At 37.6% G+C, this 15,912-nt stretch overlaps 1 protein-coding gene and 1 non-coding gene across 2 annotated transcripts in view; one reads left to right on the forward strand and one right to left on the reverse strand.

Moving 5' to 3' along the window:
- The window catches only part of IL1RAPL1 (interleukin 1 receptor accessory protein like 1), a 1,400,814-nt gene that overhangs the window by 979,965 nt on the left and 404,937 nt on the right, over positions 1–15,912 (forward strand). The gene's annotated exons all lie outside the window — the stretch shown is intronic.
- On the reverse strand, positions 13,370–13,501 carry LOC127485051 (small nucleolar RNA SNORA51). Its single transcript, XR_007912252.2, has one exon. It is a non-coding gene; the product is annotated as a small nucleolar RNA SNORA51 (small nucleolar RNA).

Consider the following 15,912-nt stretch of genomic DNA (forward strand, 5'->3'; position numbering starts at 1 on the left):
TTAAGTAATGTTAAGGAGATTTTTTGAGAACTCAGAGATTTCTCAATTTCAAGGAAGTCACAGAATTACCAATTCAAAAATATTAAAATTCTGTTAGATCACGATCTAAAATAAATGTAGGGGAGATATGATTCCCTCCTTGGCTTTCTGATTTCCAGTGATTCACTAATTGATTTTACTTGCTTCTGTTGATTATTTATTATTATCAGTGTAACACAGATAATCTAAATTAGGCTGTTGGAGATATTTACTTACCTATTTATTTGGTACAAAATAGTGGTTCCTAGAAAATGTAATGATATTAATGAATAGTTTGTAGAAAATGTTTACATTGATTTACTGTAATGCCTTTTATTTACCTTTTTACACTTTAAATAAATGCGAAATGTGTTATAGATACAAGAGTATACATGCCATATAGAGACTGTAAAGAATAAAAACAAAAATTCACTCCTTTGTATCCACCCACCAGTTTTGAATAGAGCAGTAAGACACCATACTTTTTTTTATTTAATAAATATAAATTTCCAAAGTACAGATTTTGGATTACAGTGGCTTTCCACCCCCATAACCTCCCTCCCACCCGCAACCATCCCATCTCCCGCTCCCTCTCCCATCCCATTCACATCAAGATTCATTTTCAATTATCTTTATATACAGAAGATCAATTTAGTATATATTAAGTAAAGATTTCAACAGTTTGCACCCACACAGATACACAAAGTGTAAAGTACTGTTTGAGTACTAGTTATAGAGTTAATTCACATAGTACAACACATTAAGGACAGAGATCCTACATGGGGAGTAAGTGCACAGTGACTCCCGTTGTTGACTTAACAATTGACACTCTTGTTTATGGTGTCAGTAATCACCAGAGGCTCTTGTCATGAGTTGCCAAGGCTATGGAAGCCTTTTGAGTTCGCCGACTCCAATCTTATTTAGACAAGGTCATAGTCAAAGTGGAAGTTCTGTCCTCCCTTCAGAGAAAGGTACCTCCTTCTTTGATGGCCCGTTTTTTCCACTGGGACCTCACTCACAGAGATCTTTCATTTAGGTCACTTTTTAAACCCTCTGAGGTGTGGCCCCCAGAACCTCATCTCCCACTCTCCCTGCAGAGGTAACTGTTATTCTCAGTGTCATTACATTCATTTCCTTTTCTTTGTCTATAATTATACCATATATTGTGTATATGCCAAAAAATGGTATGGTTTGTTCTTTCCTCATTTTGTCACATCAATGTATTAATTTGAATATGTTCATTCTTCTGTGATATATCTTTTCAATGAGTATTACTTTTCCAACAATATTATGATGGTGACAGTGCCAGTATATATTCATTTCAATCCCTGGATAATGTTTCATTGTGTCATATACCACAATTGACATTATCTGTTTTACTATTCATATATATTTAGACTGTTTCTTCTTGTTGTTGTTGTTTTTGCCATTAACAGTACTGCTGTGACTACTCCTATACTTATCTCCTGGTTAACATATGGAAAAATGTCTCTGGGGTCCATTTATACATAAAAATTGAGCTGTAATATGAGTATGAATGCTTTAATTATATTAAGTAATACTAATTTTTTTCTTCATTGTGAGGTACCAAGTTGTATACTCATCAGCATGTGTTCAACTACATCTGTAAATAGGGCATCTACATTTGTTTGATAACATTTATGTTATTTGTCCTAAGCTTACTAATTCAAATAACTATTTTGCATATCTTGGATATTAGGTCTTTGCCACTATATGTGTTGCAAATATGTTCTCCCTGTCTGTGAGGCTTATCTTTTTACTGCAATCAAAAGCAGTTCTTTAAAAAAAAAAGTTATTCAGTTGTTCAGCATATTAACTGAATATTTTGGGGGGTTAAAATCATATGGTTTTGTATTAGTGCAAATTACAAATAGAATTGTATACATATGTGAACAAAAGTTTCAATTATTTTAAAATTTATTTATATTTGAAAGGCAGAGAAAGGCAGACAGACGGACAGACAGACAGAACTCTATCAGATTATTTGCTTCCCGAATGCCCAAATCTGCCAGGGCTGTGCAGGTCCTGAAGCCAGGTGCCTGGAGTTCAACCTGGGGCTTCCACGTGGGTGTCAGGGTCCCCAGTATCGGAGTCTCATCTAGTGCCTCCAAGCGTATGCATTAGCAGGAAGTGGGGAAGTATTCATTTTTCTTTGGTTTTCGAGGCGTATAGAGGTCTGTGCAAGTATGCCTTCAGGGGTGCAGGGTCCAGTTGAAGTCTATGGAGCAGCATCGGGAGAGCTTCGGGGCCCTGGAGTTTGGTTTTGCAGCTTCCGCAGAGTCCGGGCAGCCTCCCGAGCGCTGCTGCAGTGCGGGAAGTTCACAGAGCGGCAGACGCTGAGCCCCTGGGCCTCTCTCAGAATAGTGAAGAGTTCAGTATCTTAACAAACTATTCGCAATTGTTTGTCTTTTTATGATAATTCCTAGCAACATTATTATATTTTCAGAAGAGATAAAGTCTAGCTCATAAATAAAAAAATATTTTTGAAAAATGATGGCTAAATACAATCATTTATGTGCATATCACTTGTTCTAAGCTTTATTTCCTGACTGGTCTTTTTGAACATTTTCTCCAAATTAGTTTATTCCTGGTTTTGTGTGTCAGAACATCATAATTGGGAAATACATTGCCAGCATGACACACTTAAAATTTCAACACTTTGCATAAGGACTGAAAATATATTTTATCCAATGAATAAATGTAATTATTTGTATATACTTATGATAATATACATTATTATAACAAATATATATTAAATATATTATAATAAATATATATAAATAATAAATATATTATTTATAAAGGGAACAGATTTCATATATACACTTTTAAGAACATAATGATACTTCCCACTCTCCCCATTTCTTCCTTTTTCTTTTGTTATTTTTCTTTTCATTTTTGCAATGACATACTTCCAGTTTGCTTTATTATCACAAGCGTAATCCTCCACTAAATGAAGAATTCAACAAGTAGTAAATAGAAAAACTACTGATCCTTAGGAATAGACAAGGGCTATAAACAATAATCAAATCTCAAGCTGTCAATTTCACTCATTTATATTACTCTCAATTTGTACCCTATGTGTTAGTTAACACAAATCAGAGAAACCTTACAATACTTGTCCTTTGGGGATTGGCTTGTTTCACTAAGCATAATGGTCTTCCATTGCATCCATTTTGTTGTGAAAGGCAGGATTCCATTCTTTTTTATGGCCGAGTAGTATTCTATCATGTATATATATATATATATATATATATCACATTTTCATAAGCAGTTCTTAGTGCTGGCATTGTGATGTAGCAGGTTAAGTTGCTACCTGCTCCACCAGCATCCCATATGGACATCAGTTCATGTTCCAGCTGTTTTACTTCCAAACCAGCTCCCTGCTGATGCACCTGGGAAGGCGGCAGAAGATGGCCTAAATGCTTGAGTGTCTGCTACACCCATGGGAGATCCAGATGGAGTTCCTGGCTCCTGGCTTTGGTTTGCCCCAGCTCTGGCCATTGCAGTCATTTGGGGAGTAAGCCAGCAGATGGAACCTGCTTTCTCTTTCTCTTTCTCTCTCTTCATTCTTCTTCTTCCTCTTCCTCTTTTTCTTCCTCCTCCTCTTCCTCCTCCTCCTCCTCTTCCTCTCTCTAAGTCTGACTTTCATATAAACAGATTTTTATAAAAAACAGTTCTTTATTTAATCAACTGTACTGTCCTTTTTCTTTCTGGTTTGCACCTTAAAAATTGTTCTAAATTTTTCCTTTTAAAAAATTTATTTTTATGTTTTTGTAAAACCTAAATGAAAGATCTCTATGAGTGAGATCCCAGTGGAAAGAACGGGCCATCAAAGAAGGAAGTACTTTTCTCTGAAGGGAGGACAGAACTTCCACTTTGACCATGGCCTTGTCTAAATAAGATTGGAGTTGGCGAACTCAAAAGGCCTCCATAGCCTTGGCAACTCATGACAAGAGCCTAGGGTGATTACTGACACCATAAACAAGAGCGTCAATTGTTAGGTCAACAATGGGAGTCACTGTGCACTTACTCCCCATGTAGGATCTCTGTCCTTAATGTGTTGTACAATGTGAATAAACTCTATAACTAGTACTCAAACAGTACTTTATACTTTGTGTATCTGTGTGGGTGCAAACTGTTGAAATCTTTACTTACTATATACTAAATTGATCTTCTGTATATAAAGATAATTGAAAATGAATCTTGATGTGAATGGGATGGGAGAGGGAGCGGGAGATGGGATGGTTGTGGGTGGGAGGGAGGTTATGGGGGTGGAAAACCACTGAAATCCAAAAGCTGTACTTTGGAAATTTATATTTATTAAATAAAAGTTAAAAAAAGAGAGAGAATCTCCCACCCATTGATTCCACTCTCTAAATGCTTGTAACAGCTGGGGCTAGTCCAGACCAGGCCAAAGCCTAGAACCCTGTCTGGGTCTCCTGCGTGGGTATTGTGGACCAAGTACTTGAGCCGTCACCTGCTGTCTCTCAGGGTGCACCTTGGCAGGAAGCTGGATGAGAAGCAGAGAGGAGACTTAAACCTAGGTATTGTGATATAGGATGCAGGATCCTGAGCAGCATCTTAACTGATGTGCCAAATGATCACCCCTGAATTTTGCTTTGACCGGATTTTATAGTTTCAGTTTCATGCCAGTAAAATTCTCATCAATATAATGCTATTTATCTTAAGAGGTAACTTGTGATTATCTAAAAGTTATTAGGAGATATATATTTCCCAATTTTAATATATTTGCATACATGAATAATGTGTATACACATATAAAGTGCATTTATATATATGTAACAAAGTTTCCTTCAAGGATTTTAGCTTAATTAAAAATTTCAGCTTATCTGCTTTATCATTTATAAACTTCCCTTTCCTTTATTGTTACGATTAGCTCCTAAAATCACTTCCGTTTGCAGAAGAGGTAATGGCTGTGAATTTTCAGCCAATTTTGTAGGATTTTTTGATAGATACTGTGATGTGAGAGAAAATGCCAAATTTTTAATTTTATAAGACATCATCTTGTTCATGATTTATTGTTCTTTGGACAACTGAGTTCAATCCAAATGTCCCATGAAATAAAATAGTACATTCAATACAATTTGTTTTACAGTGTATTATGCATAGTAATCACTTGACTGTGTAGATCAAATTTTACTTTCTAAAAGCTCTTTACTGTAGTATAATGTGTTTGTTCCCTTTAAGAAATATATATATATATGTACATATATATATGGGAGGAACTGATTAGAAGATTGTTCATCTATATTTTCATAGCGATAAAAGAGAAATTCTGTCTTTCATTAATTTTGTTGGTTGGTTTCTGGCAAAGTATATTATTAGTTGTTAAGATGTTATAAAGCTGTTAACTCTAGTTTATCCAGGGAAAAGAGGAGGAGGGACTATCATTAAGCATTTAGTATAAGTTAGGCAATATTCCTGCCACAGGACCTCTGATATTCTTCATTCATGCATGCATACATCCATTCATTCCACAAATATATATATAAGTATATTCCAAATATACTTATATATATATATATGTGTATATATATACATATACGTATGTCCCTGCTTCTCACACTTTAATGTGCGTGTTAATCACCTGGGGATCTCATTACAGTGCAGACTGTGATGCCGTAGTTCTTGGGCAGGAGCCTGGGATTCTGCATTTCTAGCCAAATCGTGGCTGATGCCAATGCTGCTGGTTTGGAAGCACTATTTGAGTAGCAAAGACAGTATAGCAGGTGGGGGAGAGGTCAAGAGTAGAGGGTAGGAAGGGGATTGACAGTGCTTTTGAAAGCTGTTGATTAGGTGGACTGTGTTGAGAAGGTGAGAATTGAGTGATGATAAGAAGAAGATGAGTGATTGCAGTTGTACCTTGACCTAGGGAATACAAACAGCTAGTGCAGCGGCCTTTAGATGAGGACATATCTGGCAAAAAGTCCAGTGTGGATAGAGCAGAATAATTAAGAAGAGAAGTAGTAGTGGTGATGAGGTGAGAGAAGATTTTAACAGACCCTTGTAAATGGCTTTGCTTTTACTCTGACATGGGGAACCTGTCCAGGATTTTGAGCAGGGGAGTGATACGCTGGAACTCCTGTTTACAAACCTCACTTTATAGACAACGGACTATGGAAGGACCAGAGTAGAAACAGTGAGACCAATTAAGAGTCTGCAAAATGTCTAGGCTCAGGCTGTTTGTAGCGGAACTGCTGTTGGGAAGTTGTCATATCCAGAATACATTTTGAAGGTAAAGGCAGGCAAACTTACTGATGTCTGAGATGTACACTGTGAGAGAAAGAAAGGAGCTTCTGGAAGGACAGAATGGCCATCAGCCAAAGTGGGGGAGGTTGAGTTTTCAGGATAATATTACAAGTTCAGTCCTTGGACATGTGGAGTCTCATGGCATCAGTTAGAGCTCCAAGTGGACGTGTGCAGTGGGCAAGTGGGCAGGAAAGCCTGGAGTTCAGGGGAAAGGACAGCACTTGAGACTGAACTTCTCTCTCTTATCATTCTCATGACAGTCCTCTGCTGTTCATCTTTTATTTCTCATCTTACAGTTGGAGAAACATGATCAGAAGATATAACTGACTCAGTTGTTAAGTGGTAGAGTGGAAACTCCAGACAGTATCTGGTTCTAAAGGCCACACTGCTATCCTGCTTCGGTGGTAAAAGAATCAACACTGTTTACTGTAACTGATTTTACATCTATTCAGAGAAAATCAGAATCAGTTTCAGGCAGGAAAATTGAGTTGGTGGTTATCTTTTTAGCTGTCGGGCTTGGCTACTGTAGACAGATTTCCTTAAGTCAATATTTGGCAACTTCCCGTATGTTCTAGAGAGACATGCTCATCCGGATGTGACTCTGGTTTTCCTGAATCACTCATTTCTACTACAGCTTTTGAGAGGTACAAAGCCATGCAATCTGTGGTCTGGGGGCCAGAGTGAGCAAATCTGCACCTGTCAGTGTTGGAAAAGTATGGAAGTGGTAAGATGAACTCTGTAACCTTTGCAGCTTCCAGGGAATAATTACAAGGCATGTGCCCTATATGGTTTCTCAGAGGTCCCCCAGGAGGACTGGGCTCCAGTTCTCACAGCAGTAACCTGTGTTCCTTGAATTCTTGCCTCACTTTCCCCATTCTTTACTTCTTTTGGGGATTGCTTCCCACGTAAACTGTCCGCACCAAAGTCCTTGTCTCTGGCTATTGTAACAGCGATGATGATGAAGAATATACAGATGTAGTCCACCCAGGATAGTTCTTTCTAATTTATATCACAGCACCTGGCAAACGGAGTCTCAGTAAATATTTTGTAGACTGGTGCATAACTGTAACATTCCTTAGTGATCATTAGATAATCGTTGTTACTATTCTTTCAGTCAAATACATTTAATAGCATACAGATAAATTCCTCCCTGCTGATCTTGCTCCTTTCTTTACCTTCCCAGAAGGAAGGATTCTTAAAAATTTGGTGTATATGCTTCCAGTCTCTGTGTGTAAATGCGTGTTTATGTGTGTAATTTCTACATTTACTTGAATCATATAATTTTATACATATGATGTTGTAACTTGTTTTGTTCACTCCAATTTATGATTTTAATTGTTATCCAGGCTGTGTATTTCTTTGATTAAATTTCCCATTTGATATTTTTATCGGATTTGAAACTTTCAAATTTTATTTCTATTTTTAATGCTTGACAGTAAATATTTAACATATATGTAAATATAGATATGGATTTTCATTTTAAGAGTTGCTGTAGATAATGAGCTAAGATGCCAAAAACTAGGCCACTATTTATGTTTTTCTAGATAACTACTGCCATTTGCTTCCATTTTAGTGTCTTCTAGAATTTTAGTTTGAGCTTGTCCCTAAATAAGAGATGGCATTTGATTGTTATCTTTACTGAATTTATATAGCTTAATGGGATTTTATTTCTTTTATTTGCTTATTGAGCTCATTTCCTTAAATGCACTTTTCTGGTTGGGGAAGTATCTACATTAGTCACTGGAGTGCAATAGTTAATCAAGGTCTAGATGATTGCTTCTTGGCCTTTCAGCCAAGATCAAGTGCAGGTCTGGATGAGAAGGGCGTTGCCTGCAGCGGGAGAAAGGATGATATCCACGAAGCTGTAGTGTCTGGCCTTCCTTCCCACCTGCTGGAATGTCTGCATTCCCCTTTGAGCAGTATTTTGTGATGCTGTAATAGCTTGGCAAGCAGTCTATGGTAGAATCAATGTGTATATTAAAAAGAAACTGGTAGGAGAATTCACAAACATCTCATTAAAAGTGACCCCAAAGAAAATGTTATCCAAGAAAGCTCATTTAGTGTGTTAAAATAAACAAAGATTTATTTGGAAGTACTTCTCATATTTCTTTAGAGCCTCATCCAGTGTCAGCATAAACAAATATAATGAATTAGTTTTTAAGTTAAATTTTAAAACAAATTTTAGCCTCGGTGAGATGTTATAGTTGAAATTGTGAATGTTGGAAGCCATGCTGTCTTACTAAAGCTGTGGCAAAACCTTTTTCTCCCTCCCTTTAACAATGACGGGACCATATGCCTTAATTAGATTTCTAGTTATTAATTTAATGCCATCTCACCACTTCTGGTAGTTCTTTATTAGAATCTTCGTCTTCCTGTTAGCATTCTTAACAAAAGGTGATCCGAAAACCCAAGTGACTAACAAGCATATTTAAAACAGAAAGTCGGTGACCAGCACAAGAAAGCTGGAAGCCCTTGCCCTGCCAGAATCCCACGTATGCGCCTTTCAGGTCCCTCCCAGTAGGAGACCCTCGGCTCTGACTTGCTTTCTCCTGCACATGATTCTGTGGTCCTGGCTAGTAGTGTTCTTGGATTTCTGGGATCAGTGTCACTACCAGTACTTCTAGGCTTTCAAAAGAGTTCAGATCTGTCAATCAAATCTTAAATCAATAATTTTGGCCCCCATAAAACTTTAAATTTTATAGTACATTTCTCATATGTAATAATGTTCAAGAGAGGCAAATATACACATTTTTCCGCTTTTTCCCAATACTTTCTTTTTTTAGCAAAAATCTATCCTGGTTTCTCTTGATATCTTGTTCCAGTTACCTGTAACTTTAAATTTTCTGCAGTTTTCTGTGTTGTACATGTCTTGTTTTTTTCTGCAAGAAATACAGGGCCATGCTGACAGTGTGCTAGTATTACCACCATCTAATTACAGCTCTGTTATGTCTGTACAACAAAATTACATATCCTTTCAAAGGCTGTTACAGCATTTATCAGTCTTCATGGATTCTACGCTAATTTGACCATTCATTTTACTTGCAATCCAAGCCATAGGCAATCCAAAACCATCACCATGACAAATGAACACTCTGTTGCAGATATAGCTGTTGTCTTTCCATATCTGGAGACCCTAAGAGCATTGTTAAAATATGGCAATGTTAAATGTTAATTTTTCTTGCCCAGTGGAGTTAATCACAAATATTCATGAAGAGTCTATTTTCAATTAAACAGTTCTCTGTTCACTATCTATAATTCCCTCAAAGGAACCAATTGTACTGAAAAGGATTCAGATTCTGTTGTAGTTCATTTTTTTTTTTTATTTTTGAGATAACATTTTTAATTTACATTATAATCAGAGGCTTAGTGCTCATCTAAATAAGGAGTTCAGCACATAAAGTCTAAAAAGACCATAATTTGGCAGGAATATATGAAAGGGTTATAAAAAATCAAATAAAAATGTCTGTTTCACTCATACAGTAAATTTTAAAATACTCACAGCTCATTAAAATTATAGTAGTATATTATTCTTAACAATTTGATTGACAAAGATTTAAAACAAAGTTTTTTTGTTTTTAAGATTTATTTATTTATTTGAAAGGCAGTTACACAGAGAGAACGAGAGGGGGAGAGGAAGAGGGAGAGGGAGGGAAGGGAGGAAGAGAGAGGGAGAGAGAGAAAGAGAGAGAGATGCTTCCATCTGCTGATTCACTCCCCAAAAGGCCAGGGCTAGGACAAGCTGAAGCCAGGATTCTCAGATGGGTATAGGTGCCTAAGGACTTGGGCCATCTTCTTGTTGCTTCCCCAGGTGCATTGGCAGGAAGCTGGATAGGAAGTGGAGCAGCAGGGACTCAAACCAACGCCTATATGGGATGCCGGTTTCACTGCTTAATCTGCTACAGCATAACACTGGCCCCTTAATGCGGAGTTTGACAAAATACTATATTTGCTGGAAAACTAATACACACAGGATCTCTTTCTTTTTATTTTAATTATTTTTGAATATTTTAGCTCCCATATATAAGGGAGAACATGTAGTATCTGTTTTTGTGTGCTGTATTTTTATCAGTCCATATTCATGAAAGCATATGCTTGCCATGTAGGATTTCTGCATTTTATTGCCATAAGTAAATTCCGTTTTAACGCCCATTAATATTTCCTATACTCATATGAAAAGTTTCATTTTAGCTTGTCATCTGTATACACATATAGACATTTAGAAGATGTTAAAACTTTGGTTTATGCTGAAGGTCCTTGCAATGACACAGTTTTAGGCACCAGTAAAATTATGATCTAAAATAATTAATGCCTGGACTGGAAGTTATCTTAAGCTAGTCATAAGATTACTTAATTCACACTTAAAGCTTGTTAAAAACTCTCTTTTCTAATGTTTCTATCATAACTTTGGGGTTTCTAAATCAATTCTAAGAATTTATTCTAATTATTGCTTCTATATTATATTCTGTTTCCCCCCCAATGACTGTGGATTTATTACAAGTTATGTTGAAATTTTAGTTTTTCAGATTGACTGTAGAATTATTACAAATTTTATTTTGTTACATTTTGATCTAATTTTTGCTCTAGGGAATTTATGACTTCATAATCTTTTTCTGTGGCATTGTAATTTAAGCTTTAGGTCCACTAAATATGTACTTCTTGGATAACAGTAAACAGCTAATATGCTATAGTCTCCTGAAAACAATTTTAGTTTTTTCTAGTACTTTAGTATATATTGTACATCCTCAATGTGAAATCTACTGAGCAAAATAACTCCTAATAATTCTTCTATGTCCATAAACACTGTCCACTTTCCCAGGTACAACATTTTATATGAAAAATGAGAAAGCATAAACATCTTTGAGCCCAAAACTTTATGTAATGTTATTATTCTCAAAATTTGATAAATCACTTTAGACTGAAATTGGAAATAATTCCGAATAATAAAAAGATAAGTAAAATTTGATTTTAATGGATAAAATTAGACCATCATTAATTATGTCTTTAAAAATAATTGAATGTAGCTTTCCCCAACTATATCTATTTTTTTTAAAAAGAAAGAATTATTTATTTGAAAGGCAGAGTTATAGAGAGACAGAGTCAGAGAGAAAGAGAGAGAGGTCTTCTATCCACTTGTTCACTCCCCAAATGGCTGCAATGGGCGGAGCTGGGCTGATCCGAAGCCAGGAACCAACAGTGTCTTCCGGGTCTCCCATGTGGGTGCAGGGGCCCAAACACCTGGGCCATCTTCTACTGCTTTCCCAGGCCATAGCAGAGAGCTGGATCGGAAATGAAGCAGCCAGGTCTCGAACCGGCACCCATATGGGATGCCGCTGTGGCAGGCAGCAACTTTACCCTCTATGCCACAGTGCCAGCCCCACAACTTTATCTACTTTTAAGGTACCACTTTTTTTTTTGACAGACAGAGTTAGACAGTGAGAGAGAGAGAGACAGAGAGAAAGGTCTTCCTTCCGTTGGTTCACCCCCAAGTGGCCGCTACGGCTGGTGCTGCGCAGATCCGAAGCCTGGAGCCAGGTGCTTCCTCCTGGTCTCCCATGCGGGTGCAGGGCCCAAGCACTTGGGTCATCCTCCACTGCCTTCCCAGGCCACAGCAGAGAGCTGGACTGGAAGAGGAGCAACCGGGACAGAACCAGCACCCCAACTGGGACTAGAACCCGGAGTGCCAGTGCTGCAGGTGGAGGATTAGCCTAGTGAGCCGTGGCGCCGGCCATGGTACCACTTTCTCCTACATGCTAGGCAGAAAATGAAACTTGAGAAAAATTAAAATACAACATAGTAAATTATGTTAGAACCTGATCAACACTTTATCCTCAAATTGTCCCTAAATATAATTTTCTCAGCCATTAGTTAAGTATCACACATTTCTAAAGTTGTAGTTGATATTCTATGACAGTTTAATTTATTGGATTTTCTGGATCTTCTAACAGTGCATGTTATAAAAAATGGCTATTTCTTTGCTAAATTTATTTCAAATATATCCATGAGAAGAAAATGGTCCCTAATGCCCCCATTTTCTTATTTGTCCATACACCTTTTCATCTAGTTATCCTTTCTTTCCTTTCTGCCTCTTTCTTAGAAGAGAACAAAGATAATCCTATAAAAAAAAACCTTCTTCCTTTCTAATATTATATAGAAATCTTAGTAATAATGTTTTGAAATTTATTGTGATAAGTCACCATTAAAATGTTGTTTTCTGAGTGTTTCCTAATATAGAATGTAGGACATATTCTATGCTTTTGGTCATTTAACTTCATTTGTACTTTTAAAAATTATTTATTTTAAAGGGAGAGAGAGACGGACAGACAGACAGACAAATCTCCCATCTGTTTATTCACTCCCAAAATGATTGCAACAACAGCCAAGAATAGGCCAGGTCAAAGCCAGAAGCCTAAAACTCAATGTGGGTCTCCCATGTGGGTGGTAGGGATCCAAGTATTTTAGCCACCACCTGCTGCCCCCCAGGGTATGCATTAGTAAGAAGGAGACTGGACTTGAACTAGACACTCTGATTTGGAATGCAGGCATCCCAAGTAGCATCCTAACTGCTGTGCTAAATGTCTGTTCCTGAATACTTGTTCTTTAAAATATTACCAGGTCACATTTTTTAAGTGAATGAAGCCATGCATTTGATAGGTACTCACTATTTTATAAGAACTCTTAATTTCCTAGCAAGAGACATATCTGTATGTATATGTATATATACACATGCATATTTATTAACTTTCTAGAGACACGCATACTGTGAATTTTCATCTTTGATTTAAACTCTATATAATATGCAATTACACATGCATCCATACGTCAGCCTAAATATTTTAACTGCAAGATTTCTAAAATACTCTTATTTCAGTTATGGCAAATTTTCTATTCTCTGACAATAGTTTTTGTTTATTATCACCAGAATTACTTATATTGGCCTAGGTTCTTCATTAAGTATCATTTTTGTACAAGGTGTAAGAGAGAAATGAAAAGAATACATGAACAAACAGAATTTCACACACTATTGATTGTTATAATGTTTTCTTTTTTCCCCTCAACTCCATGTCCCCTCATTCACAAGACAGACCAGGCCAGAGGTCTGAACTGAGGTGTACACGGGGAAGGTCTATTCTTCCTCCTCTTTTTATACAGTCAGTGTAAGAACACAGCATGTCGTTAGCACCAGGAGGCCATAATGTTTTCAGATGTCAAAAATATTATTGATATTTTTATCCAATATAAATTCATCAGAAGCATGACTTAAATCTGTGAGTCATTACACTGGGGCACTGTAAACAAGCAGCTGAATATTGAAGGAGAGTAGCATAATGTTGCTTTCAAAGTGACCACTAAAGACAAATTTCTGCTTTGTGATTTCTGCATTTTTCTACGATGACTGTAATTATCATTGTCGCCAGCTTTGTGTGAATTCATACAGCTTCCAGGATAAACCTGGAAACATAGAACACTAACATGAATAATAGCAATAGTGCTTAACTTTGGGCTGCTATTGTAAATTGACAAATGACATCATTGCCTTCAGGTTTTTGTTGTTTTCCTAAACACATCAAGTAAAATGTAAGCACCCAAATCAGTAGGGTCATCTCAAAGAAGGTGGACTCTGTTCCAGTAATTCATTATCAAATGCACTACAAGCTCTTGTAGAATTGCTTTCACAGACCAGTTTATGAAGCAGAAAATAAAGACTCTTCTTTTTGGTTAAAACCACATTTTGGGCCAAAAATGGTTTTACCCAATATACTACTTAATTTGTTACTGAATCTGATTCTCAACGAATTTTAACTGCTTTTAAAGTTCAAAACAGTCTTTAGAAGAATGAAGACTTTCAACCATTTGAAACTGTTGTGAAATTGTGGCGTTTGAGAGCTGTGGAATTTAAGGGTTAAATATTTGCAAATTATATCATTAGTTTTTAATACCAGGAAGATGTCAAGTAGAGGGCTTTCACCAACAATCCCTGAAGGTTCTAGTGAAAGCATATCCTATCCAGAAAGCCATGGGAAGCTGAGGCAGGATGCTATGTTATGGGTTGGCACCTTCCTAATCCCTAAAATTTATGCAAGGATATGGTCTTTATCTTGAACAAATTTGGTAATTTTTTAATTATAGAATCCAGAATGCAATGTCCTTTCAAGCTCTAAGCCCCGCAAGGAAACTTGTCAACTACCCATTGGCCCATGTGAGGCTACTGCCTGCTGTGAATATATGGGGAATGTGGGGAAATAGTGTACAACAGGAAACCACACAGCAAGGCTTAGGGCTGGGGGAGAGATGTGAACAAGGGAGATGCAAGGGAACGCTTGAAATAAGGATGTGTTTTGACCATCGAATGGCTTTGATATATTGGTTGTGCTTCTCTGCTAGCTCATATCGAAAGCCTTGATGCCTTGCCTGAAGCTGGTCATTTTTTTCCTGGTGAGAATCAGCAGAGACAAAGGAGTCACATCTTCCTTTGCTAGATGTAGCAGCTCTATATCATCTTCAGCAGACAGAGACTTTAAAGGTCTTACTATACCGTGCGTGGAAGTTGTGCATGTAGACAAGTCTAATGAAGGAAAGAGGCACTAAATGAATCTTCACAGAGTGCGATGAAAGAAAAGATGATTAGGCCGACGCCGCGGCTCACTAGGCTAATCCTCTGCCTGCGGCGCCGGCACCCCTGGTTCTAGTCCTGGTTGGGGCGCCGGATTCTGTCCCGGTTGCCCCTCTTCCAATCCAGCTCTCTGCTGTGGCCAGGGAGTGCAGTGGAGGATGGCCCAGGTGCTTGGGCCCCCGCAACCACATGGGAGACCCAGAAGAATATCCTGGCTCCTAGCTTCCAATTGGCCCAGCTACCGCCATTGTGGCCATATGGGAGAGTGAACCAGCAGATGGAAGACCTCTCTCTCTCTCTCTCTTTCTCTCTGTAACTCTTTCAAATAAATAAATATATAAATCTTAAAAACAAAAAGAAGCATAAAAAAGGGAAACTCCCTCTCTCTATAGATAACATGATAATGTACCTAGAATACTCTAGAGAATAATAATTGGTAAATCTAACTCAAACAGTGAAATAATTTAAATTAGCAACATATAAATTTGAAAGGCAATAGCTAACAGCCATAACATGCAAATATCCAGTTAGGAGAGATGGAAATGGGAATAAGTTGGCAAATTTCATTCATAAAAGCACCAAAAGGATTGGAATATAACTAGGAAAAAATGTAGAAAACCTATCCATAAGCAACTGTATACCCATCTGTAAATGAGACATGAAAGTAGATTTGAACAAACAGAGATTTCCTGTTATTCAATGGGGCATCTCAACACCACTAAGATACATGGTGTTCTTAAATTAGTTTATAATTTAATATGATCTCAATAAAAATAAAAAACATGCGGCCGGCGCCGCGGCTCACTAGGCTAATCCTCCGCCTTGCGGCGCCGGCACACCGGGTTCTAGTCCCGGTCGGGGCGCCGGATTCTGTCCCGGTTGCCCCTCTTCCAGGCCAGCTCTCTGCTGTGGCCAGGGAGTGCAGTGGAGGATGGCCCAAGTGCTTGGGCCCTGCACCCCATGGGAGACCAGGAGAAGTACCTGGCTCC

This window comes from Oryctolagus cuniculus, chromosome X (genome assembly GCF_051225735.1).
Source record: "Oryctolagus cuniculus isolate XC-2025 breed Fujian yellow rabbit chromosome X, ASM5122573v1, whole genome shotgun sequence".
In the NCBI taxonomy this organism is placed as follows: Eukaryota; Metazoa; Chordata; class Mammalia; order Lagomorpha; family Leporidae; genus Oryctolagus; species Oryctolagus cuniculus.